General features: G+C 41.3%; 1 protein-coding gene across 1 annotated transcript in view; it reads left to right on the forward strand.

Annotated features, from left to right (window-relative positions):
* The first annotated feature begins 25,455 nt into the window (after positions 1–25,455).
* Positions 25,456–27,804, forward strand: part of LOC126199212 (UDP-glucosyltransferase 2-like) — a 156,755-nt gene continuing 154,406 nt past the window's right edge. Inside the window, exon 1 of the mRNA XM_049935991.1 lies at positions 25,456–25,540. The gene's annotated coding sequence lies outside the window, so the exon portion shown is untranslated. The remainder of the gene's footprint in view (positions 25,541–27,804) is intronic.

The raw sequence follows: 27,804 nt of genomic DNA on the forward strand, positions 1-27,804 counted from the left end.
TGCAGGATAGGTCTTGATTGATAGGTTTTTGATGTCCATCTCTACAGACTCTTACGTTTCTGGAAATAACATATATTTAACAAAAACATTTCACAAACTTAGAGGAGTAACTCAAACGACAGTATCGTTTTGCATTGCAAAAGTTTAATAGTTATTTAAAGCTAAAATGAGTGAATCATAATGAACAGTTCAAATATTCGGCAAATACTGAGAACGTCTTTGTAGTAAGAACCATAATAGTTCTTTGGCATGATGTTTATATCGATGAGATGCTGAAAATCCTTCAGGCAAAATAAAGTGAGTAGAATAAGCTTTAACCTGTCTACTTTCTCACCTACATGCAATGGCGCAAGTGTCACTTCTGTCTCCTTCAGAACTGGTAGCAGTGACAACTGACCCTATTTCATTAAGGGATTTAATTATGGATGACGCATTTCTATGACAATGTAGCTCATTAAGTTTTTATTACTTTCCTCCTTTGCTACTTCATCACCTGAATTTGGTTCGTGGGCTTATTTTCCTTTAATACATTCCAGAGTATCAGAATGTCCTTCGTCTATATTGTCATGCAGTATGACACGCGAATGCGCTGATAATAACATCATTATTCTACATGGAAATGGGGCAGAAAATAACATGTATGGGTATATTCCTGAAAAGGGACAACTCAAAATATCTTCTTCAAAACCGACGTAAATGAATACGTTAGAGAAAAAAAATAAAAGATCTATAGAAAAGGAAGCCAAAATTTCAACACTACAGCATCGCAAATAATACAGTTCATATTTTAATCAAAAGTATCTTGTTTACTAAGGAAGAATAACAACAATTAAATTAGAAAATAAGGAATTCCTAATGGCCAAAGCACAGAAATCGAACACATCGGTTTATTCATTAAAACTGGCATAACTCGAAATTCCCTGAAGTGATTCTTCAAAACTGCCGCAGTCCAAAATACCTCACCGTTATACACTTATCTTCTTCAACAAAAGAGACACAAACAGAAATATCGCATTTCAGTCTGTGACTTCAATGCTAAAAAACTACACAACTCAAAATAATACGCTTTTTGAAGTTCTTAACCACGATCTGTTCGCTATGGGATTCACTGATCAGATAACAGTGCAACGCTCTTGTTGTTATGAGCACGTTCCTACTCAAATGAGTTAAAGTGACGTAAATTTAATTTACTTTTTCGGAATCATAAATATTTTGTTTTATCTGTTATTACTTTTATGTTGTAATTTCATGTTCTGACACGTTCCATGACCTTGGAGATATGCTCCTCAATTTGGTCCTACGGATCTAGACGTCGATGACTGGACAAGTATCGTTTCTTCAACTCTGTCATAGTAAGAACTCAAAAATGAATAACTGTACAGTGAAAGATGGAGGGTAATATACAGGGTGTAAATTTTAAATTAACAAACCAGAATAATTCGAAAAATAAGCTTCACGCGAAAAAATGTGCAGAATCAAAGTCGATTATTTTCGAGGGGGACATCTGCTGGCGCTAAAATTAGCCTGCCAACCCAGCCGCTTCAGGCTCGGGTGGGAGTCAACTTTAAAATTTCAAATGGGAACACCCATTTTTTTTATTGCAGAATCAGATTATACACAAAAAACTACGTACATTTTGTCTTTAACATTTTTTTTATTCTTGGTAGTTGGCGCTGTAATTCAAGAAAATCCATTTTGTCATTTTTGCGTGGAAAACGGTTACAGATAAATAAAAAATACTTACTTACTTCGTAAATTTTGATTCGCTAAAACTAAAACTCTGTCCCTCTCCCCATAGGGTGGGGTTTTAGAGAGAGGAATTAGAGTTTTACAAATGTTGACCCAAATATTAAATTTTTCAGCAGATTCAGATAAGTTTTTTTTTGTTTCGTGGTCATGAGGCCACACAACTTATAATTATCAAACAAATCATCTGACTAGCTAACTAACTAACTAAACATCCTACGAGTGAACTCATTAACTCACAGAGTAAACAAATTAAAAGACTAACTGAGGAAAAGACGAACCAATTCCCGTTTAAAATTTGGTGATCCTGAAAACGAACGATTTGATCCGTTTCATTGTTGATCATTTTCAAATACTTGCAAGTGAATGAATTTCGGGGTGCTTGTTTCCAGTGAGTCCCCTCACCTCTCACTTTCTGCCTTCTTGTTGACCGTAAATCCCTTGCATCTCCCCGTTTTATGAAATCAAATGTTCAAAGTGATGCCTCCAATTTCGATGCATTTATTGACTCGTACTGTCATTCCCTGCACACATCTTGATAACGTATCTGGTGTAATTGCAGCGCAACCTTTTGTTATTCTTTGCATCATGTTTTCGCGAGTGGTAGGCGTTTCCTGATAAACTATATCTTTTAGATAACCCCATAAGAAAAAATCTGGCGAGGTAAGGTCAGGAGATCTGGCTGGCCAATTCACAGGACCTGCCCCGCCGATCCTGCGACTATGGATTTAAGTCAATAAATTTATGAATGTCGTTTTCTACGTTTTTCCACCCGAAACTAAAAGACTCAAACTAAGCAAGCACAACAGTAGTGAGACTTCTCGACAAACAAGAGCGATTACTCCGAATCTAATAAGAAATTAGGTTCGTGGGTCAGTTAGTCTTTTAGTTAATGAGTTCACTCGTTAGTAAGTAGGATGTTTGGTTAGTTAGTTAGATTGTCAGCTGATCGGTTTGATAATTTGAGAGGCACCCACTAGCCTTTCTCATACTGTGGCATCAAGCAGTCAGGCCTGCAAGATGAGTGGTTTGCCAAGCGAGTGGATTCTTCCTTAATTTATCGAATAACATCAATTCTCGTATCTTACTATTTAGTTACAAAATTATCCTCCTGTGTGAATAACACGCAACGGAAACACGCATCTGACTATCAGTGATTTATAGAACTCTGACTGCACACTACGCACTGGCAATACCACATTTACTTTTTGTCTTTGATTTAACGGCTTTTATATAAATTCGGGACATTATGACAACATACAATTTAATGAAAAAGGACACCAATCTCTTTCTTTTCACTATTTGATTTATTCCTAAACACACAAATTCTACAACCTACGACAATATCATATGAGAATTTCGGCCCAATGGGCACGGCTTTACATTAGTGAACCTCTATACTATGGTCTCGTAATCTATTTACCGCAACAGTGCACTTCCTGGATAGGATGGTGGATCTTTTATTATACCTCACACTTCGACTCTCACAATCATCCTCACGAAACTTTCCTCCAGATCGAGCGATACAGAAGGAACAAGCATAACCCACAAATCTTTCGAAACTACCTTGCTACTCCCATACAAAACACACATATCCAAATTACATGACATACACAACACAACAATATGAAATACTACACAAAGAACTGTTACAACATCATCACTTTCCGCTTTCCCACTTCAATCAATATTTATCCCAGTTTCACACGACACTGCCCCACTTTGTAATTCTACTTTCCTACTCTGAACTCTGGAGATAAACGCACGTCTTCCTGTGCAATGCAAGCCAAGTGGCGATGCTGGAAAGACGGCCGACTCACCTTGATTCTCTCTCAGAGTTTAAATTTAGCGTCACACGGAATGATATTTCTTAAATATTTCAACTTATGATACACACGCTATTTCTTAAATATTTCAGCTTATCCTACATACGCTAGTTATTTCAGCTTAAATTAAGCACACGGAAGTATCTCAACTTATAACTACACGTGGTCTCATTGTGACCGTTGGTTTACTACAATCCCCTTAAAATTACCTGCCTCACATTTAATTCTCCCCACAAAAGTTCCTGAGGAAGAGAAATTATTAATTCTAACTACTCTTAAATATTCCACATCCATACCATGCCTCCACTCTTTCATTACGGAGCACAACAAAAAACAGGTCTTTACAGCAGAAGGTCCAGCGGCAGAAGTGCCGAAACATGGCCGTATTCCGGTTCTCTCGCACCTCTGTCGAAGTGGGAGAAGCACCTTGCTACCTTATTGGTCAGCCACATTTCAGACGCCCAAAGCTCTGGTAACTTCCATCTCTTTGGTCCCACCAAAGGTAGCCAAAGGATCGACTCAAAGATGATCATATATTCCCATTCACTATCTGTGGTTAGCAGACGACCATACATTCATTCAGTTCACAGATCTCACCAAACTGGATGTAGGGATTTATTTTGAGGGAGTGCACATGTGATCAATTAAATAAATAAATTGTCATTCTTTCCCACACTGGTATCCGGCTTCGCTGTATTAATTGAAATTGAGTTACTTTTACACAAAAAATGTGTTGTTCTGACAAGAATTTCGTACCTATTTTCAATGTTGGGCGGTACTGTACCCTTTCACCACCGGCTACCCATGCAGAAAAAAATGGCACGGTACTATCCTTGCAATTCGAGGGTAGTTCCGAACATTTTTTTTTAAGAAAACTGTATTAAAACAAACGTAGCAATTCATCAAAATAACCAGGAGGAGACCTTAGCCCCTGGTGACCTCAAATAGACGACCAAATTATTGACACTTGTTGCATTATTATACTCTCCACAATCCGGAGTAACGTACACATACAAATATGTAACAATCCACATGACAAATAAAACATCACATCATAGAAATGAAAAAATAATATTGAGATAAAAATTTGCTTTAGTTACTGGGATCTTCGTTATTTTTATGAGTAATCCAAATTTCAATAATTCTAAAACAAATAAAAAAATACTAATTGTACTCATGAAATTTTAAATAGCTCACCGTCCAAACACAGAGCAAGTAATCTGACATTCATAAATTGCGCTGTAAAAACCCTTACACTGCAAAGTCTAAATACAAAACAAAATCAACAAAAGAGAAAAATTTCGTACACTAGTTACACGTAGAATGTCAGGCTCCATACCATTACTCTAAAATATACCTCAAACCTACAGCGAAACAAAACTGAAAAGAAAAACAATGAAATATACCACAAGTTACATACTGGTTACGTAATATAGTTCGTCTAAGACATCATGTCATACCTCATTAACTATCATCACCTAAGCAATTGCCACAACTACTCGACAGTGAGTTTAACCTTATCCTTGTCCATCAGTACAAATACCTGCTGCTGAGCTAGTCAGTCCATCAACTTTGATCAATACACGCAGTAAATAGTTTAGCAATAAGTGCTTGAATCCACCAGTAGCTCTCTTATCTTACTCTACTGTTCATTTCTCTGTTGTCACACATATAGACGACAAGAACTTGCATTTCGACTAGCCTTCGTTACACTTTAATGTGAAATGTCACCACTGTGATAATAAAAATAAGTGGCTTCAGTCAAAACACCAACAAGATTATTACTATGCACGACATCAAAACACATCAGTTAATTCCGATATTTGTTGTGCAATGCAAACTCTTGTCCCCTGTGACAATCTTACTGATCAATGCTACATGAACCGCTACGTTAGTATTACGCCACTGGCTTATAATTAGAGCATCATTGTACCAAATATTCTAATAAACATGCTACGTGAACTTGATAACCCAGAACAGACAAAAAACAAACACTAACTATTCTAAACACAAATATTAATAAAATACAATTACGCTTGCTGTCCTTTCAGGAATGAAACATATAAACAAACATTTACACAATTACAAATACATTATTCCCTATCTTGCGAGTCACACGGAAACATTTCATTCTGTGATTTTCTTGGGGTCAAAAAGTTGCTGATAGTTTTCCTAGAACCACTGTCTCGGTGTCAAAGCTCTCCCATGGTTACCCGGACGAAAGTCTTTGAGTCACCCAATTCGGCATTTTGAACACGCACTGAACAGTAAACTGTATCTCTCATTAAACACAAATGTCATAGTCACTCTCAGAGTACCATCCACACGAATCTGTTCGTCCAAAAAATGGCCCTACAACTACTATTACCCACGGTTCTGTCCTTTCAGTTCATGGTGTAATTAAAAGTCGTAAGTTTCAACAAACAGCACTTATTCCCGCGCCAATTCAAGAAATGTCTCCTACTACAGACGCAAATGCCAATGTCCCACTCTAGTTTCTTGCCTTCATACAATAATTGTTCACCAAACGACAACTGTCCTCTAAGTATACCTAGTGTCCCACATGCAATTCACAAAGCACACTTAACAAGTCACTGCCAAAAGTTTATGGATCCCCCCATTCAGTGGTCAAGACAAAACAAAACAATCATCCTGTCTGCTAAAGACAAAATCTTTTCCACCACTCACAACGTGGAATCACCAGTCCTTCACTTTCCACCTTATAGAAAGTCGCAGTCATTTTGTTTCACTGCTCCACAGTCCAGTACAAGTTAATAGCTGCTGGTAAAAAATGCTCGCCGGGCTCTGCCGCACTCCGTCCATTCTGCCGTGTCGCCGCTGCGCGCGCCGTTGAGCAGAAGAAACCACCCGCTGTTGCCTCCGCGGGATACCTTCCCCAGTCGTAAGGGTGGCGGAACTCATGAATGGCCAGTGATACGTGCGTGTCGCCCCAGGCCGTTGACCTGCTGTAGCGGGCGCGTGGAGTGTACCTCGTCTGACAGTGGAGTGGGGAGTGCCGCGGCTCTGTTGCCTGTCGCCATGGCGACGTCAGCTCGGCCCGTTGGCGGTATGGGCGTTACGACACCCAATTAGCCAGACCTTCCGTGCATCTCGCAACATTACAGACAAAAGGATATTCTTACATTATTTAAATACTCATTCATTACATGTATGATCTATTACATACATTGGTAATAAAAGAATCTTTGTTCTAAAAAACATAAAATTATACACCCTAGTTTTCTACACATACAACATCAACATTTATCTCTTTTCTATAGACAGCCCACACTCGTGCTATTCATTGTACCTGTCGTCCCTCATACAAAACATGAAAGTGTAAAATAAAAACAAAAGGAATAATAAACAATCTATACAGCTCATAATTACAATATCAAATAGTAGGCTACTCTAACATCCTATCACAGTGAAAATATTAGAAACTGTATTCTAAAACTACAATATGCAATGAACTTTTGTGCTTGTGACAGACTGAAATTAATACCCCTTGAAAGTGTTCTAACAAAAAATAAGAATAATCTACATAGCTCACAATTACCCTACCACATGTTATTAAATAGTAAACTACTTTAACATCCTAACACAACAAACATTTTAGAAACTGATGACTCTAAATCTACAACATACAATGCACCTTTGTGCTTGTGACAGACTGAAATTAGTATCTTTCTATATATTTTACCTTTTTATTATATATAACAACATTTCTAGGACATGTATGAACCATCCACATGATGTCAGATCCTGACCTGCCATCGAGGTTCATCCCAATCAAACAATACATAATAATGTTTTAGTGACAGATTGGTAGAATCCCCTTTACAGGAGTGTGCGCATTGATCACACTACTCTACGACTCTCATTCACCAGACATCACATTTTCCTTCTCATTCAATCCATTAATACACTAACAGAATAGGTCTAGAAGTCAGCTAACCTTAACACCACCACACTCACTACAACATACCATACCTTTGCTCCCTTATACTCAACCCCATAACACATGAAGCTGCTTCGGAGATAGCTTTCCAGTCTCCAAATTCGTCCTTTCACTCTGGCACCTCTCTCCATCGGCTTACCTCCGCATTCGCTTTACCCATTAATCATTGTGCTAAACACCAACTTAGAATTGCGACATTTCATCTAAGAACAAAAAATACACAAATTATTCGACCTGCAAAAATAACTGTACACATTCTTGGTACCGTTTTGATTAGTTATACTGGTACCAGGCTTCAACAACAACAAAAAATATTATTTTTCCCAAATCGCTAATTTTATGCTAAGAATTAGATCTACACTTATATTACATCTTACGTCAGTATTCCACAACGTTCACCATCTGGGTCTCATACTCCCTTTACGTCCTTTCACATTGTGCAGTTGTCCTCATCTCTTCATTCGTATTTCGGCTCTCCGTCCGTCCATTACTCCATCATTTCCTGGTCTTCCTTCATCATTGGCATCAATCTCTATTGCAGCATACACAGGCCTCTCTGTAACATACATCTAAGACATCTCCACATTATTCAATTCTACTCACCTTTATTTACCACTGTTTCATAATCACACTGCTTCACGTCGCTTTTCTCCTCATATACCACCTTTATCCACTACTATTTATCACGTCGCTTCTCTATCTACCATCTTTCATCACGTCGTTTCTGCTTGATCCTTATTCATACGACAAAAAATACGTACATACACCACTCTGTCGACTCCTGTTCATGACTCATTTGACCAGTCTATTCCGTCATACTTCCTGACCTCCCGCCTGAAAATTCTTATGTTCGATTTGACCTTGCACAACGTTACACACCACAAATAAATACACTGACTATCTACCATAAATTGCCTACCTTAGATCTGTCCTTAACTTTTCCATAATTTGATGTTAGAAATGTGATGAAGCCCCCGAGATTGTTTTCCCTTGATCGTCTCAATCAGTACAGCATTTTCATGAACAATACGCCTCACTCTGAATGGTCCACTATACACAGTAAAGAATTTGCTAGTTAGGAATCTGTGCTTACACGAAAATTAAATGTGTGCAGAGAATATACAAGCTGGGAGAAATGGGCAACCCAAGTGTTAGTAACTTTGATGCTAGTGGCCTCTTTCCCTAACACCAGATTCCAAACAACCATACACAGCACTTCATTATAACTGTCACCACGACAATGACATACTATAGATCAGATGGCATCTAATTTAAAAACTTCGATCACAATGTTTACTTCTTACATTACATGTTTAGTATCTACAATAATCAAATCACACTAATTAAACTGGACTCATTGGCATTATTACATAACATTTTAGCAACTGGATTCTTTGAAGAAACCGCTCTTTTACTTTACTGTTCGAAATAAAAAGTTGCAAATTTTACTGAGATACCAGCCTAACAGATTCAATTACTGCCGTTTTGATCAGAAGTATGGTATTTGCATTCCTACATATTAGTAGAGTTTGTCTGCTACATAGACAATTTTCAGTGCCAGCTGCATGTGTTTTAAGAGCAAGATATTAAGGGCTGATATGTTGGATTAGTTTCTCCTATTCTTGAATCCATTATGACAAGAATGAAATGCCTGGATTCCATGCTCTCCTGTCATTCTGACAGTTTCTGCCGTTCCTACCCTCGACACTAACTGACCTATGAGTCGTGTCTCCGTTCACGATATTGCTCTCATTACCCAAGTGTTGAAATGACGCAGAATCGTCTACGCCTCTGCCTGCTATCACTATACCTCTGCGCAATCTCACTGGAAACTTCGTTATACAAATCCTAATGAGCTCCCCAGGTTCGTATGTCACATCCAAGTACCTGTTTCGTCTAAACATCTCCTGATAGCATGACACTGAATCCCTTATACCACATTCGTTACGATTTGGCATCATCAATATGCTTTGCGTAACCTGGTCCCCCTTACTTTTCGACCAGAATTCATTTAAATAGCTACTACAGTCTTTAAGGTCTTCCTGCATTTTCGCTCTAGCCTCGTCCCTCAAATAGTTATACACAAACTTCGTTTTGCGGAGCAGTCCCCTCAATGAAGGTAATGAGTCCTGAAATTGAGACAGCCTTGGACTATACCCAGTTGAGTCTGCCACCTGTTTTATCTGACACAACCGTTCTTCTGACTCTGTGAATTCGTCTTGCTCTTTCTGCCTATTTTCGCTTTTTGAGTTTGTCTCACTCTCCTCCCGCAATCTACCTGGTGGTGTGTCACCTTCGCTACTGCACGCTAATTGCAACTGTGCTAGTTTTTCACTATGTTTCCTACTTATTTCTAATTGTGCCTCTTTAAACTGTAATGGTGGTTGTATCTCCTCCTGGTCGGCATAAACCTCTCGCTGCGTACTGTCAGAACCTGTCTCGCCTCTTGTACTGATCTTTTCTGCATCTGCACTAATCGTATTCTTTCTGACCACTACCTCTTTGATTCGCTCATCCGGCAAAACGTCCCTACGTTCAGTAGCATCACTCTCTATTGCAAATACTTGTACCTCCAAATTATTAGCTTTTTCTTTCACGGCATCACATACTTGCTTTACCGCACCCAGATTCTTCTCCCCCTCATCTATCCAATTATTAACTGCGGACAGACGCTCATCTATAACTGTGTGTAGCTTCTTCATTGCCTCTTTATTTCCCCTATCCATTGCCTCCAATTTTTCCTTATTTGCTTCCAATTTTTCCTTAGTTGCTTCAAATCGTTCCTTATTCTCCCTATCTCTCTCCTTATTCTCCCTATCTCTCTCCTTATTATCTCTATTGATTGCTTCCAATCCTTTCTTAGTCTCCCTACTCATCGCTTCCAATCTTTCCTTATTCTCCCTATCTCTTCCCTTATTCTCCCTATCTCTTTCCTTATCCTCCCTATCTTTTTTCTTATTATCTCTATCTAATCTTTCGTTAATATCTCTATTCATCGCTTCATTATCTCTACTCATCGCTTCTAATCTTTCATCCATCCTCTGTAAAAACTGCAGTAGCCCACTATCATTTGCTACCGTCGACGCGCTCACCTCGTTCGCCTGAGAAACCGTAGCTTCGCTAAGGGTAGCTGCACTTTCACTACACACCTGGCGTAGTCTCGGCTCGCCCGCATCGTCGGGAAAAGACCCGATTGTGAACAAAGCCCGCCGCACAAAGGATCCCCTTGCAGCGGTCCACTGAACAAAACAGCCTCTTCGGAGTGCCTGCCGTCCCCTCTCATTAACCCATGGTCATCACCTACTTCCTGCTGCACTGCTACGTTCACGCCAGAATCGCTGTTCTCCATTGTGGCTACGTTTTTCGACTGCGACCTAGTTACTACGGACATTACGCTAAAAAAAAAATTATGAAACGATCTTCCAGCCTTGTGCGATATAGCAATTAATTACATAAAATAAAACAAAAGATCCTCACCAATCCAGAAAGAAATTGCAAACAGAAAAAACTTTACTTCTTAGCGCTATCACAATATATTCCATCAAAAAAATAAAAAAATTTAACAGCAAACCCTAACAACAAAATATCCTAACAAAATCTATCCTGGAATAAAATAATTCCGGCAGCAAAAATATCCTAACAAAAATAATCCTGGCAGGGTCGAAATTAATGAGAGGCACCCACTTGCCTTTCTCATACTGTGGCATCAAGCAGTCAGGCCTGCAAGATGAGTGGTTTGCCAAGCGAGTGGATTCTTCCTTAATTTATCGAATAACATCAATTCTCGTATCTTACTATTTAGTTACAAAATTATCCTCCTGTGTGAATAACACGCAACGGAAACACGCATCTGACTATCAGTGATTTATAGAACTCTGACTGCACACTACGCACTGGCAATACCACATTTACTTTTTGTCTTTGATTTAACGGCTTTTATATAAATTCGGGACATTATGACAACATACAATTTAATGAAAAAGGACACCAATCTCTTTCTTTTCACTATTTGATTTATTCCTAAACACACAAATTCTACAACCTACGACAATATCATATGAGAATTTCGGCCCAATGGGCACGGCTTTACATTAGTGAACCTCTATACTATGGTCTCGTAATCTATTTACCGCAACAGTGCACTTCCTGGATAGGATGTTGGATCTTTTATTATACCTCACACTTCGACTCTCACAATCATCCTCACGAAACTTTCCTCCAGATCGAGCGATACAGAAGGAACAAGCATAACCCACAAATCTTTCGAAACTACCTTGCTACTCCCATACAAAACACACATATCCAAATTACATGACATACACAACACAACAATATGAAATACTACACAAAGAACTGTTACAACATCATCACTTTCCGCTTTCCCACTTCAATCAATATTTATCCCAGTTTCACATGACACTGCCCCACTTTGTAATTCTACTTTCCTACTCTGAATTCTGGAGATAAACGCACGTCTTCCTGTGCAATGCAAGCCAAGTGGCGATGCTGGAAAGACGGCCGACTCACCTTGATTCTCTCTCAGAGTTTAAATTTAGCGTCACACGGAATGATATTTCTTAAATATTTCAACTTATGATACACACGCTATTTCTTAAATATTTCAGCTTATCCTACATACGCTAGTTATTTCAGCTTAAATTAAGCACACGGAAGTATCTCAACTTATAACTACACGTGGTCTCATTGTGACCGTTGGTTTACTACAATCCCCTTAAAATTACCTGCCTCACATTTAATTCTCCCCACAAAAGTTCCTGAGGAAGAGAAATTATTAATTCTAACTACTCTTAAATATTCCACATCCATACCATGCCTCCACTCTTTCATTACGGAGCACAACAAAAAACAGGTCTTTACAGCAGAAGGTCCAGCGGCAGAAGTGCCGAAACATGGCCGTATTCCGGTTCTCTCGCACCTCTGTCGAAGTGGGAGAAGCACCTTGCTACCTTATTGGTCAGCCACATTTCAGACGCCCAAAGCTCTGGTAACTTCCATCTCTTTGGTCCCACCAAAGGTAGCCAAAGGATCGACTCAAAGATGATCATATATTCCCATTCACTATCTGTGGTTAGCAGACGACCATACATTCATTCAGTTCACAGATCTCACCAAACTGGATGTAGGGATTTATTTTGAGGGAGTGCACATGTGATCAATTAAATAAATAAATTGTCATTCTTTCCCACACTGGTATCCGGCTTCGCTGTATTAATTGAAATTGAGTTACTTTTACACAAAAAATGTGTTGTTCTGACAAGAATTTCGTACCTATTTTCAATGTTGGGCGGTACTGTACCCTTTCAAATTAAAAGTTGTGTGGCCTCATGACCACGAAACAAACAAAACTTATCCGGTTCTGCGGAAAAAATTAATATTTGGGTCAACATTTGAAAAACTATAATTCCTCTCTCTCAAATCACACTCTATGGGAAGAGAGGGAGAGTTTTAGTTTTAGCGAATCAAAATTTACGAAGTAAATAAGTATTTTTTATTTATCTGTAACCGTTTTCCGCGCAAAAAGGAGAACTTGGATTTTCTTGAATAACAGCACCAACTACCAAGAATTAAAAAAAAGGTTTAAGACAAAATGTACGTAGTTTTTTATGTAGAATCTGATACTGTCTAACATTCTGCGTGGTGTCTGTTTGTTCTATATCGTGTCTCCCTACCACTTTCGCGCAACGACGCTCTGAGCGTGTTTTCTTAGGGAATTGACTAGTTTGAACCTGGGACCTGTTGCTGCTAAGGAGACGACAGACCACACATGACATGTAGAGTTCAGAAGAGTTCAGTGAGACTAGCGATGATATAACCAAATACTTAATAATTTCAGCGTCAGCTCCACTGCACTCCCTGTAAAAGAATCTTAATACTAACTAAATTTAGTAGAAGGGGTTCAAGGCTTTCCTATTTTTAGTTAGCTGGTAAAATAACGTCGAAAAATCAGTTAAGTTTACCATTGGAATTTTTATTCTACTCACAAAATATTGTTTATAAATTGCACTATTGATAAAAGGAAATGTTTTAATACAGGATGATGAAAACCAACTGCGTTCAACAAAAATGTGAACGAATATTCCCTGAATGGGTTTCCAAGTTCTACAATGGATCGAAGGATGCCATATCACATCTATAATCTAGGTTTAAATTAAGTTTCACAAAAGAGAAAACTATCAAAATGGTCTACAGTGACCCTCAATTATCTTTAATTACTTATCTAACTTGTCGTAAATTACAGTGGCTGTTGTGGCTTCTCAGTAACTATATAACATAAAAATCATCGCGTTTCAGATTTTTACTTCAAGTGGCAAATGTGAACACCATGAACTTTAATTGACGATCGACACTAATATTACGCAAAAATGGGGTGTAACAGATGAGATTTCTGCAGTTCTGAGTGAAGCTTTATGCGCTCTGTTATGCGGCATCGCGTCCGTTCATTACCTTGTCGGTGTTCGTTAGGGGGCGGCGGGCAGCACAGCTCCGCTCACCTCTCCGTCTCGGAAGCAACTCTCTCCTAACTTCTCCTTACTACAATTTACCGAAGTTGGTTTAAAAAAAAACTATCTGGCTGTGATTTCATCTGACCAATCAGGGTCTCAATGTTAACCTTAAGCTCCGCCTGCAAAAATTCTGTCTATCCAATGAGAAACGTTATACTTTTCGTGGTGGGGCAATGTTTTTAAAATTTGCAACGTAACAGAGACGCAAAAAAGTCTCACGATAAAACTTGCAGCTGGTGTGGTCCTTTTAGTGTTATTGTAAGATCTATACTGTTCTTCTGGAAAGGCTCTATCTTTTAACATTGGCTGGGGGGTGGTCCTGACGTAACAGAGACGTGAAAAAGTCTCACACTAAAACCTGCAGCTGGTGTGGTCCTTTTAGTGTTATCGTAAGATCTATACTGTTCTTCTGGAGGGCTCTATCTATTAACATGGGCTGGGGGGTGGTCCTAGCGGTTAGCTGGCGACGTGGGTGTCCTTCCCTTATCGTAGGGCCTTCAGCTTAATACGGTTCTGCTCTTGGCTTCTGTTCTCGTTTCTCCCCTCAGAACTGTGCCTGTCTCACGGTGGGAAGGTATGACATGCATTTAGGCATTCTTGTGTTAGTCTGTGGTATTCCATTTGCTCACGCGTTACTCGTATTACTTTGGTTAATTTAATGTCACGATTTATTCGGAGCTATGTGACATACTACTGGATTTGCTTATCATGTCAGGGTTTTCATTGAAGGTGTTGGATTTGTCTGACACCTTACAACTGAAATAAGAAAATGGGGTTCCCATTAGAAATTTTAAAGTTGACGCACACCCCACCCCCAAGGGGCTGCGGTGGCGGGCTAATTTTTGCACCAGCAGATGTTCCCCTCGAAAATAATCAACTTTGGAGTCTACATATTTTTTCGTGTGAAGCTTATTTTTCGAGTTATTCTGGTTTGGCAACTTAAAATTTACACCCTGTATAATGATTATCTACCCTGTTCAATCTGCATGTCCAATATGAGCGAAGGAAAAAAATAAATATCTACATACCTCTGTAAGTGTCCTATTTCTCAGCTATTATTCTAATGCTCCCTACAAGACATATGTGATGTTTACAGCATAATGGTCGCATAGTATTCTTTGAATACCGCTTCTCTAAATTTATTCAACATGAGAGAACTACCGTCGTCTTTCTACCAAGGGTTACTAATTTAAGTTCCCTGAGTCCTTCTACTACATTTTTGTGTGGCCTATAGCTTAATATTACGATGCTAATAGTGTCCCTTAAATCTTTCCATGTCTGCAGTGACGCCTACTTAATAAGCATTGCCGATCGTAGTGGCCGAGCTGTTCTAGGCGCTACAGTCTGGAACCGCGCGACCCCTACGTCGCAGGTTCGAATCCTGCCTTGGGCATGGATGTGTGTGATGTCCTTAGGTTAGTTAGGTTTAAATAGTTCTAAGTTATAGGGGACTGATGACCACAGCAGTTAAGTCCCATAGTTCTCAGAGCCATTTGAACCATTTAATAAGCATTCCAAAAGCTGGAACTGTACTATTGAATTGGTCGCGCTTTCCTTTACAGATGTACTTCACTTTTCAACAACGCTTCCTACAAATGTATTACAGGTTTTAAGCGTTCACTCCAACTTCTACAGTTCCTTAGTATTACCAATAAATACACCGATGGAAAAAAATAGTAGCAACAAAAAGCAGCTGTGTGACATAAACGAAAGGTCATAGGCGTGTTTTTACATCTGAAAGATGATGTCTGTTTGTACTTCGCACCAGTCGTATAGAAATGGTAGTCATAGCAAAATGGTTCAAATGGCTCTGAGCACTATGGGACTTAATTTCTAAGGTCATCAGTCCCCTAGAACTTAGAACTACTTAAATCTAACTAACCTAAGGACATCACACACATCCATGCCCGAGGGAGGATTCGAACCTGCGACGTAGTGGTCGCGCGGTTCCAGACTGTAGCGCCTAGAACCGCTCGGCCACCCCGGCCGGCGTAGTCGCAGCGTCAATATGAGCACGGAATAGAGGTTTGCTTTAAATAAACGGAGTAACGGTCACGAGCGTTAGTTACCTTTGAGACTGGACGTGCTGAGTTGATTTAGTCAAGAATGCCGTAAGGCGACAAAGACGCACTGAACACGGACCTTCAAGCAACACCTATGAACCTAGCTTGGACATCCCTTACCAGTTACGTGGAACTACCTGGGGATTCTCAGTGACCATCATGTGTTATTCAGCTTGGGCGTAGTGTGAGGCGTAGCGCCGTATACCCATCCTGCCTTGGAGGCCGTTAAGTGTGAAATGTGTCTCACAGCTGGATAGTGACAGATGGTGACGCGAGACTGGACGCGCACGTAGTTTATGTATCAGCCGATAGATGACAGTATTGGATAGCGGACTGTGATTTAGTTTCGATTTTGCCCACTAGAGAGCACTAAAGTAATAGAATGTTTTTCATAAACTGTTCTAGTATTTTCATAAAATGTTATTATGTCTTTTTGTGTATGTACGCGCTGCATTCAAGTTCTAAGGCCTCCGACTTTTTCTAATTAACTACTCACCCGAAATCGTTGAAACTGGCGTTACTTCTCGACTTAATCGCCCTGCAGACGTACACATTTTTCACAACCCTGACGCCATGATCCCATGGCAGCGGCGAAGGCTTCTTTAGGAGTCTGTTTTGACCACTGGAAAATCGCTGAGGCAATAGCAGCACGGCTGGTGAATGTGCGGCCACGGAGAGTGTCTTTCATTGTTGGAAAAAGCCAAAAGTCACTAGGAGCCAGGTCAGGTGAGTATGGAGCATGAGGAATCACTTCAAAGTTGTTATCACGAAGAAACTGTTGCTTAACGTTAGCTCGATGTGCGGGTGCGTTGTCTTGGTGAAACAGCACACGCGCAGCCCTTCCCGGACGTTTTTGTTGCAGTGCAGGAAGGAATTTGTTCTCAAAACATTTTCGTAGAATGCACCTGTTACCGTAGTTCCCTTTGGAACGCAATGGGTAAGGATTACGCCCTCGCTGTCCCAGAACATGGACACCATCATTTTTTCAGCACTGGCGGTTACCCGAAATTTTTTTGGTGGCGGTGAATCTGTGTGCTTCCATTGAGCTGACTGGCGCTTTGTTTCTGGATTGAAAAATGGCATCCACGTTTCATCCATTGTCACAAATGACGAAAAGAAAGTCCCATTCATGCTGTCGTTGCGTGTCTACATTGCTTGGCAACATGCCACACGGGCAGCCATGTGGTCGTCCGTCAGCATTCGTGGCACCCACCTGGATGACACTTTTCGCATTTTCAGGTCGTCATGCAGGATTGTGTGCACAGAACCCACAGAAATGCCAACTCTGGAGGCGATCTGTTCAACAGTCATTCGGCGATCCCCCAAAACAATTCTCTCCACTTTCTCGATCATGTCGTCAGACCGGCTTGTGTGAGCCCAAGATTGTTTCGGTTTGTTGTCACATGATGTTCTGCCTTCATTAAACTATCGCACCCACGAACGCACTTTCCACACATCCATAACTTCATCACCACATGTCTCCTTCAACTGTCGATGAATTTCAATTGGTTTCACACCACGCAAATTCAGAAAACGAATGATTGCACGCTGTTCAAGTAAGGAAAACGTCGCCATTTTAAGTATTTAAAACAGTTCTCATTCTCGCCGCTGGCGGTAAAATTCCATCTTCCGTACAGTGCTGCCATCTCTGGGACGTATTGACAACGAACGCGGCCTGATTTTAAAATAATGCGCATGTTTCTATCTCTTTCCAGTCCGGAGAAAAAAATCGGATGCCTCAGAACTTGAATGCACCTCGTAAAATGTTATAAATGTGTTTTAGCAGTATGAATGGTGCATGAGTGTGGTTTAAGGTTAATATGAAGATAATTGTCAAGATAAGTCGTGTAATAGGGCTACGAGAAGCTGCATTTTGCTTCTGCAGTGTTTCAGAAAGACTTTGCTGGAATGTAGCCACTGTACATGATTGCTGGCAACGATGGTCATTAGAAAGTGCAGTCGCAGGAAGACCGGGCTGCAGACGGCCATGTGGCACTCCCGATATGGAAGACCATCATGTCTGGTGTACGGCTGTGGTGCATCGTACTGCATCTGCAGCATCAATCTGGGCAGCAGTTTGCACCACAGTGACACAACGAACTGTTACAAATGGGTTATTTCAAGGACAGCTCCGAGCCAGACGCCCTGTAGCGTGGATCCCACTCATCTCAAACCACCGCCGTTCGCGACTTCAGTAGTGTCAAGAGAGAGGTTATTGGAGGGCAGTGTAGAAGTCTGTTGTATCTTTATGATGAAATCTGGTTCTGCCTCGGTGCCAGTGACGACCGTGTGTTTGTCAGGAGGAGGCCAGGTGAGGGCTTGCAACTAACCTATCTGTGTCCTAGACACACTGGTCCTACACCTGGTAGTATGGTATACGATGCGATTTCGTATGACAGCAGAAGCTCTCTTTTGGTTATCCCACACACCCTGACTGCAAAATTGTACGTCAGTCTGGTGATTCGACCTGTTGTGTTGCCATTGAGGAACTGCATTCCAGAGGATGTTTTCCAACAGGATAACGCTCGCCGAGTTGCCGCTGCTGTAACCCCACATGCTCTACAGAGTGTTGGCATGTTGCCTTGGCCCTGTCGATCGCCAGATATGTCTCCAATCGAGCACATGTGGAACATTATCGGACGCCAATTTCAGCATCATTTACAATCAGGATTAACCGTCATTGTACCCACAGGCCAAGTGCGACAGGCATGGAACTCCATCCCACAAACTGAGATCCGGAACCTGTACAATACAATGCATGCACATTTGAATGCTTTCATTCAACATTCTGCCTGTTGAATAGGATATTAATGTACCAGAATTTCACATTTCCTGTGGCTTATCTTGCAATGTGAACCACTTGAAAGTGTTGCCTAGGCAAATGCATTCGCTAAATTTCATTACTCGACATTAATTAGCTTTTGGTGTAGCAGTTTTTCCGATAGTGTGCTTCAGTTATCAGCTCGGCTACAAAACTATAAATAAACACGATTTTGAAATGTTATGTAAGAGTATTCCGCTATTCACTTAGGAATCAACAGATGCGTCCCTCTACGTACATTCAACTTCTTCATAGAACTTCATTCAGTTTAATATGACAGGTTTGCACGATATTCACATCGAATTGCTACTCCCACATGTTAATAGAGGTCTTCTGTTACGAATATCATAATTTCCAATGAATTCTTCTCCAGAGAAAACCACAATACTGAGTAATTCACTGACATTTAGTGTTATCCCATCAAGAAAAATAGCCTTTAGAGATGTAGAACGAGCAACATGTTAATCAATTAGTGGTTCTGCATTCAAGCTGAGAGAATTGCAGAGGTTAAAGTCAGACATCAGGGAAGGAGTAACCTTATTGCTCATATGACACGCTTCGGAATTTACTCACCATCAGAGTTCTCCAAAATATCAAATACAAAAATATTTTATAAAAAACAGTAATAGATAGCTACAGAACTCCACTTGACAGAAATCGATACTGATCTTGATATTTTCCCTTTCGTGTACTGTGTCGTACCATACATGATTCTGATAAACACTTCTGTTTCCGCTTAATTTTATATAATACATCCCCCGCCCAATCACATCAGCACGTGTATGTAGATGAGCACGTATTTGGATAGGAATTTCACAGGTGTTACGTATGACGGAGTTGCCACCACTTCATGTTTGACGAGTCCGAGCAGGGGCTGTGCGCGTTTCGAGATCTTAGGTATACGTCAGTTATCGCTGCCTCCTGTGTACTCAATGGACTGTGCTTGAGCGCGTTGATTGCATTATTTCGGGATTGGGTCGGTAGGTCTTCATATGCGCTATTTGAATAGTTTACGCCGGCCGCGGTGGTCTCGCGGTTCTAGGCGCGCAGTCCGGAACCGTGCGACTGCTACGGTCGCAGGTTCGAATCCTGCCTCGGGCATGGATGTGTGTGATGTCCTTAGGTTAGTTAGGTTTAAGTAGTTCTAAGTTCTAGGGGACTGATGACCACAGCAGTTGAGTCCCATAGTGCTCAGAGCCATTTGAATAGTCTACGAGTACTTAGCGTGTCTACACATCATTGTGGTGTATTATTTAGGAGCAGTTTGCAGGTCTGGACTGAAATTATTTGCGAAAGTTAGGAGTTGTTTGGGTATTTGGAGGTAAATGTTTTGCATTATTTACGAGCGGTTCGCATGTCTGTAGGCTGTGCTATGAGTTATTTTTAACTGTTTACAACGAGCAAGCATGTGTCTAGAGCATTATAAATGAGCTATGTGGGAGTAGTTTGAAGGTCTGTATGGTGTGGGGCATGTCAGAGTGTGTGTTCTGTGATACATATACTCCATCCGTAAATAAATTGCTCCCAAATTAATAAAGTAAACTCCTTCCTCCTTCCATCAGCCTAGTATGGTCTGAGCCCTTTTACCAACTGCCCCCTAGGAAGCGCTGGTACGCATCGTTTTCAGCAAATTTCTTACGTTAGTAGCGTTTGTTTACTGGCAGATTGCGCACTTGGCGCCTGATTGTAGGAGGAAGTGGTGGTTGGGTGGATGATGTTAGTACAAGTGTCCTTTCTTTACGCGCAATTTTCTTAGATCGGTCCCGAAAGCGTAAGCGACCTATCTTTAATGCCAGAATTCAAACTCGGCGAGGGTTCCTAGGAGGAAGTGGCGCTTGGGTGGCTGAGGTTAGTAGAAGTGCCCTTTCTTTACGCGCAATTTTCTTAGGTTGGTAGCGAAAGTGCAACTGGGGTTTATTTGCTGACAGAATTCAAACTCGGCGAGGGTTCTTAGGAAGAGGCGGTGGTCCTCTAAAAGTAGGTAGTTGAGCACCTTTGCATACGTGTGTGAAATTGTAAATTGAATTATTTAATATGATTAAAATTAAAATGGAATTAAGTACTTAGGTAACTGATAGGTTAGATGGGCGATATGGGTGTTAGTGTATTTACAGAAGACTATGTCCGTCGCATGTATTGAGGGGGCGATAGAGGGTGTGTGACATAAGCGGTTGGACGTCCGCACCGCGCATGTCCGGTTATAACGTATGCCCAAGAGAGAGTCAACTAACTTAGCGAGGAAATGTGCTCTTGTACAGTCATGGCGGATTTAACTGTTGAACAAACTTTGGCACCAAAAGTGTAGCACAGCGTTCTCGGTCGGATAGTAATAATAATAATAATAATAATAATAATAATAAATGATAATGAATGATAATGAATAATGATAAATGATAGTGAGTGATAATGAATAACAATAATAATAAATGATATGAATAATAATAAAGAATAGCTTTCAGTGGGTCATGTGATAGAACTTAACTTTGGAGCTTGTAGCAAACATCTCAGACCGTTGTGTGACGTGAGGGGAGATTGCAGTGTCCCGAAAACAACTTTGGCGCGAAACGTGTTCTTTTGTCCGCGACTGGTGGGACGCGGACGTGGTGGGACGCTGACCGATCAGCGGGTGTCTGATGTGAATATGGACCTGCTTGAACCTGTCCAGAAAAACAACCTAGCCGCCAAAAGTGTGAGAGTGTCTTCTTTGTCCACCATGTGCTGGATCGAACGGCCATCCATTGTGACGTCAACCTCGACATGTTCCAGCGTGTCCAGCGAAAACATGTTTACGGCGGGGGAGCAATCGCTGGTCCAGCGGCTAGCGCGGGCCGGCCCCCAGCGTGCGAGCAGCCGCCTCCCGTGACAGCCGTCGGTAGCGGTCCGCTCCCTCACCTGTGGCGCGCGGGGATATGCGGCCGCTCACTCGGCGACCGTGGCGCCTGGGGGACGGGGCCAGGGGTGGCGACGATTTGAACTAATTCACTTGGAGCGCGGACATCGTAGCGACTGCATTGGGCGTTGCTGCGATCTCAAAGATGTGTACTGATTGTGCTGGAGAACAAGTGATGACGGTACTGCTTGAAATAAAGACTTCAGTCCCTTTCCCCCTGCAAAATCAATTGACGTGACTTAGGTTAATATAAGTGCACTTTATTATTTGACGCGATTTTGATAGGTTACGAGTGAAAAAAGATAAGTGACCGTGAAAGTTCGGTGTGATCGATTATGGTGTTGGGATTTGAACTTGTGATAGATTTTTGTTATCGATGTAACGCAAATGGCTTTCTGGCCGAGAAAATCGGACATCTTGAATAAATAATAATAATAAATGATAATAATTAATAAAAAATAGAAGTACAGTTTTCGAGACATTATCGTGTTGGAATTTGAATTTGGCGCAATTTTCTAGTGGAGGTAGGCCAATAATAATAATAATAAATAATGATAATAATAATAATAATAATAATGGATAATAAATGATAATCAATGGTAATGAATGTTAATAAATGATAATAAATAATAATGACAAGCACACCATATCGTGTTGGAATTCAAACTCCCGCCATTTTTTCTTCTGGAGGGTTAGGTTAGTGGATGTAGCCCAAACGACCTATTTTCCCTCCAAAATTCAAACCTCCCGCCATTTTTTCTCGAGGGTTAGGTTAGTGGACGTAGCAAAATTGAAACTTCCTGGCAGATTAAAACTGTGTGCCGGGCCGAGACTCGAACTCGGGACCTTTGCCTTTCGCGGGCAAGTGCTCTACAAACTGTGCTACCCAAGTACGACTCACGCCCCGTCCTCACAGCTTTACTTCTGCCAGTACCTCGTCTCCTAGCTTCCAAACTTTACAGAAGTTCTCCTGCGAACCTTGCAGAACTAGCACTCCTGAAAGAAAGGATATTGTGGAGACATGTTCCAACTTTGGAACAGAAAGGGCGGGTCTCATGAGTATTAGCACTGTGGGGCCTATAACCTCCTAGCTCCAACAGGAATGGAGATGCAGGCAAAACTTGCTTTTTCTAGCTCATGGCATACAAGCTATGTGCATGAGATGTTTATTATGTGGTAACAGTATCGGTCTGCCACATCAATGTGTTTGCAGGGCAACCTTTTTGTCAGGACTAAGAAAAGTTTTGTTTGCCCTTACATGTAGGATGCCCTGCATAACATAATTGTTGTAGTAGTATAGGTCTGATTCATCGACCTGCTTAGAGCTGCAGCCTATATGTCAGGGACAAATAAATGATTTCATGCCCCTGATGTGTAGTGTGCCCTGCATCTGAGGCTCGTGGTTTAGTGGCTACTGTTGGTACCTCTGGATCATGGGCTCCCAGGTTCAATTACCTGGTGGGTTGGGGACTTTCTCTACCCAGGGACTGGGTGTTTGTGTTGTCCTCGTCGTTCGTGACAGTCGCATAATTGGATTGTGAAAAAATTGGGACTTTGTACGGGCGCAGATAATTGCACAGTTGAGTGCCCCACGAACGAAACATCATCATCATCCCTGTAGATCAGGTGTGTTGTGGGAGTAGTTGGTTGGTTGGTTTTGGGGAAGGAAACCAGACAGCGTGGTCATCGGTCTCATCGGATTAGGGAAGGATGGGGAAGGAAGTCGGCCGTGCCCTTTCAGAGGAACCATCCCGGCATTTGCCTGGAGTGATTTAGGGAAATCACGGGAAACCTAAATCAGGATGGCCGGACGCGGGATTGAACCGTTGCCCTCCCGAATGCGAGTCCAGTGTCGAACCACTGCGCCACCTCGCTCGGTGGGAGAGTAGTAGTGGCCTGCTTTACTGAACTGTATTTCAGGGTCAATGAGCTTGGCTGGAAACAAGTGGAAATGGATAGACTAGGGCTGGGGGGGGGGGGGAGATCCATGAGGCAGGTGGAAGGTGTAGAGGCGTAGTGGGCAAGTGGAAACAGAAGAGGAGGAGGCTAAGATGGAAAGAGAGAATTGGAGGGTGATGTGGTCAGAAGAAGGATATAAGAAGATTTGGTCAGAGAGAGGGGCTGGAGGAAATGAGCAAAGAGAGAGGGAGGAAGAGATGAAGAGACAGAGAGACTGGGTAGGAGATAGGCAGATAGTGGCAGGCTGAGGTGGACAGACAGAGGAAGGAGAGGTGAACGCAGAGAGGGGGAAGAGGAGGTATGTTCAATACATGTGTTGAACATATACATGGACGAAGTCAGTGGGAAATGGCTAGTAGTTCTGTGAAGATAGTCATTGTACACTTACTTCTTCTGCACTTGTGTTATGTGAGCAGCACTATAACAGAGATGTGGCAAAATTGTAGGAAATAACATTTATAAGGAGTATGTTACTGAAGACTACTCACACTGTGTATAATCTTATGCATGGTGTTAAAGTCCTAAACCTAATACAATGAAATCTAAATAACTTTGTTGTCTCTTGGCGGTCCATGATATCGTCGCTATAACTGAATGTGTAGGGGCAGTAAAACGAAAACGAGACTGACGGAAAGAAAAGGAAGCAGGTTGTTTGTTATTTCAAAAGTAATCGCCATTACTTGAAAGGTGTTTGTTCATTCTTTTGTTTGTGACTTCGTACACAATGGCGAGGAGAGATGAGCTACAGAGTGGTGTGGCAACTGTCGTCACAGGGAAGCTGGGCAGGAGCAGAAATGATAAGCGAACAAGTTAGCACAGTAAACAGGAGCTTTACTTAACTTGTATTTCTCCAACTGTACAAAGACTCATTACGAATAATATAGAAAGAGACAATATCCAGATACGACAAGGTCAATCAGAATGAGGCTGCCTGTAGCAAGCATGAACGATGAAGTCAGTGCTGCAGCCGGACAGCATCTGTCCTTTAGTGAAGAGGCTCCAAGAGCGAGTGGGCAGAATGATTGCCGCTGGTCATCCTATACTGCGGCAGCAGAGGTCCTCGTAGTCCAGAGCTGATGGAGGCGTGGCTCAGTGGATACACACCATTGGGTCTGCTGGATCCCACACTACTGCTGTCAGTGTCTGATGGAAACTTGAGATTCCATTGCCAACTTGAAGATGCTGGTATGGTGGTATCAATGTGTGATACCACAGTTTCAGCTATCCTTTTTTCGATTACGTATTTTTGCATATCACTTACAGGACCGTTCTCCAGTACGTTTTCCTACTGCTCGTTGGTCGACCTCCATATCCCTCTGCGACATGAGAAATATTTAAGTTTCACTGGCGACGATCTTTGGAGTACGCCAACGTGACTTTGCTGGAGTGCGTCTTTATGGGAATAAAATGATTGCGCAATTGTGTTCTATGTCTGCTAAGGAAGTCATGCGCTAGACTACCAGATGGAGTTCTACATCGCTAATGACCTTGCCGTCGATGGAATGTTAAATCCTAGCCTTCCCTCCTTTTTTTTCTTTTACTAAATAATTTGTTGCAGAAGTTTCCCGTCAGTGTAGTGGCATTGGCGCAGTCACTATTGCACAACATCGCGTAGCAGCGCCAGAGGCTGAGATTATGTAATCCTCGCGTGGCAGCAGCTTCCACGCTTTATTGGCGCCCGCGAGAGCTTGTTAGCTCACTGCTAGGACCACATTCGGCCGGTTAGCGCGGAAGATACTTCTACGGACAGGTAGGTCGTAGATTATCGCGAGAGAATGTGCTCGTATTTTTGGCCAATATTTGTATTTTGTATGGAAGGCAGTTTAAGTGGTACGGCTGACTTACCGCCGAAACTGGTGTTTACAACCTACAGTACCACGAATCTGGGTACAGGCTTTTATTCATTAGCGGTTTTTCAAGTATTCCTGGAGATAATTGGTTGTAATTATTCTGCTGCACTGCATACTTAGAACTGTCAAGTGCTGAGGAGAGACACTGTGGCTTTAGCGAGTACTACACAGCTTTGATTAGTTTAGTTGCCAGTATATCTACGGGAAATTACATCGTTTTTTATTTCTTGTCGCGATGGCTGTTTCGCCGCTGCTTTTCGGTCATGCCAGATGTGAGCCTTATAAGAAATTGTAGAAATGGAATCACCAACTCTCCTATGTCGCTACTTCGCACAGTTCTCATCCAGCTACAGAAAGAGATAATTGGAGTACTCAGCACGGGGTAAGTATCGGTGGACAAACAAGACCTGCCAAGGCTTGATGAAAAAGCATTCGTCATGGAGACCGTAGTAGACTAAGGAACACGCTCAATGTGGACTTAAATGCATCAGTCGCAAAGAAAAGCTGCTAATTTCTGCGTTAGAAGAGAGGGAAAACATTATGAACTTTCAATATCGAAGGTATATGCTCTCCAGGAGTTGGTACGTATTCAAGCTATACGGCGCGCACTGCAGTGCAAAATGAAGTCATGGAATGATTTCAACATTCATCTGCTCGAATATTGTCCCTAAGGTTACGCTTTACCCAAGTAAATTTAGCTTTCAAAACGCATGGTTTTCAACATTTGTTAGAGCCTACATGGTACTCTGTATCACCTTTTTTTACGCCGAAGAACATTAGAAATTAGAAGGCGTGAAACATCATTTAACATGACAGAATGTGATATAGATAGCGTCAAAGTTGAATATGTATTTTTAGTATATTTCTTATTTCTGCACTTTGAGCAGTATTATTACTGGATGTTTTTTGCTATTTATTTTTGTTGATATTCTAGGGCATTTTTTTTAATCGATCTGACCTTTTTTCACTTTTGGATTTTCAATTTTCATTGATAACCTATTACTGTTAAGTGAACGAAATTATTTTTGTGACTATTTTCTAACTTCTGTTCCTAACTAGTTGGATGCGCAGAACTTAATGATATGGTAATGTAATCGTAGATCGCTAAATCAAAAAGGCGCATCAAAGTTCAGAAACTATTTATAAGATACTGATGAAATACTCTTACCTTTCAGGCATAAAATAATTTACTTCCAAAATATTGACAGGATAACTAATGAACGTGTGAGACACAATAATTTTTGTGTATTTCCTGCAAAACTTTTCAAAAATGGTAGTTTCAGAATGTTGCTCCCTCTTGGTAAAATTTCTGCGGACGACCATGTGCAGTACGTAAGGTCTGGTCCGCCGGGAAGAGGACATCACACTATGCTAGCCAGGCATTCACTGGATCTGCTAACGCAATACGTCTTTCGTGCCCATTTTTAAACCACTATCTTTGCTGTGCAATTTTCTGTGCATATCGTACGTATTGTTACTGGATAACGGGTAATCCACGATAATCGAAGTATCGTTTCGTTACTACTTGAAACGTTTCGTTAATCGCATGTTTTCTCACCCGGAAGCAGTTCGTGCCCTACTCGGGCCGACTCGTGTAGTTTGCGCATTCCTCTAAATCGTTATTCTCAGCGGACTCAGGGTAACGGAAAGGCTCACTCGTCCCTCTACTTCCCCTCATGCTCCGTAACGACTCGGTAGTTCCGTATTGCATCAGTTTCTTATTCTCAGCGGAATAAGTCAGTGACACTGAGCACGTAATACATTTGTCAGTAGCCACTTTTTCTTTCCCGTGCGCAATTTGTGTCCGACTCGGGCAGAATTTGCAGTATTCGTATTGACGTATCTCTAACAGCATGAATTCCGAAAACGTCGATCATGTTATATACAACTCACACTTTTCTCCCATGAATCCTAAAAGCTGTGGATCATGGTAGTAAGATAACTATATGAGGACGTACCGAAAAGTAATACTGAAACGTCCCCTTTTAAACAATTTTACAGGACTGTGCTTAACCTGACACACAATATTTTTAGCGCAACGCAATCTGACTTTCAAAAATCTCTACAGAAAGAATGGCCCTGACTAACATTAAACTATACCTTTCACAAATCACTAAATCACCTACCTCACAATAATCTTCGTTTCTCCCACTACTGCTATACA

Source organism: Schistocerca nitens, chromosome 8 (genome assembly GCF_023898315.1).
Source record: "Schistocerca nitens isolate TAMUIC-IGC-003100 chromosome 8, iqSchNite1.1, whole genome shotgun sequence".
Taxonomy (NCBI): Eukaryota; Metazoa; Arthropoda; class Insecta; order Orthoptera; family Acrididae; genus Schistocerca; species Schistocerca nitens.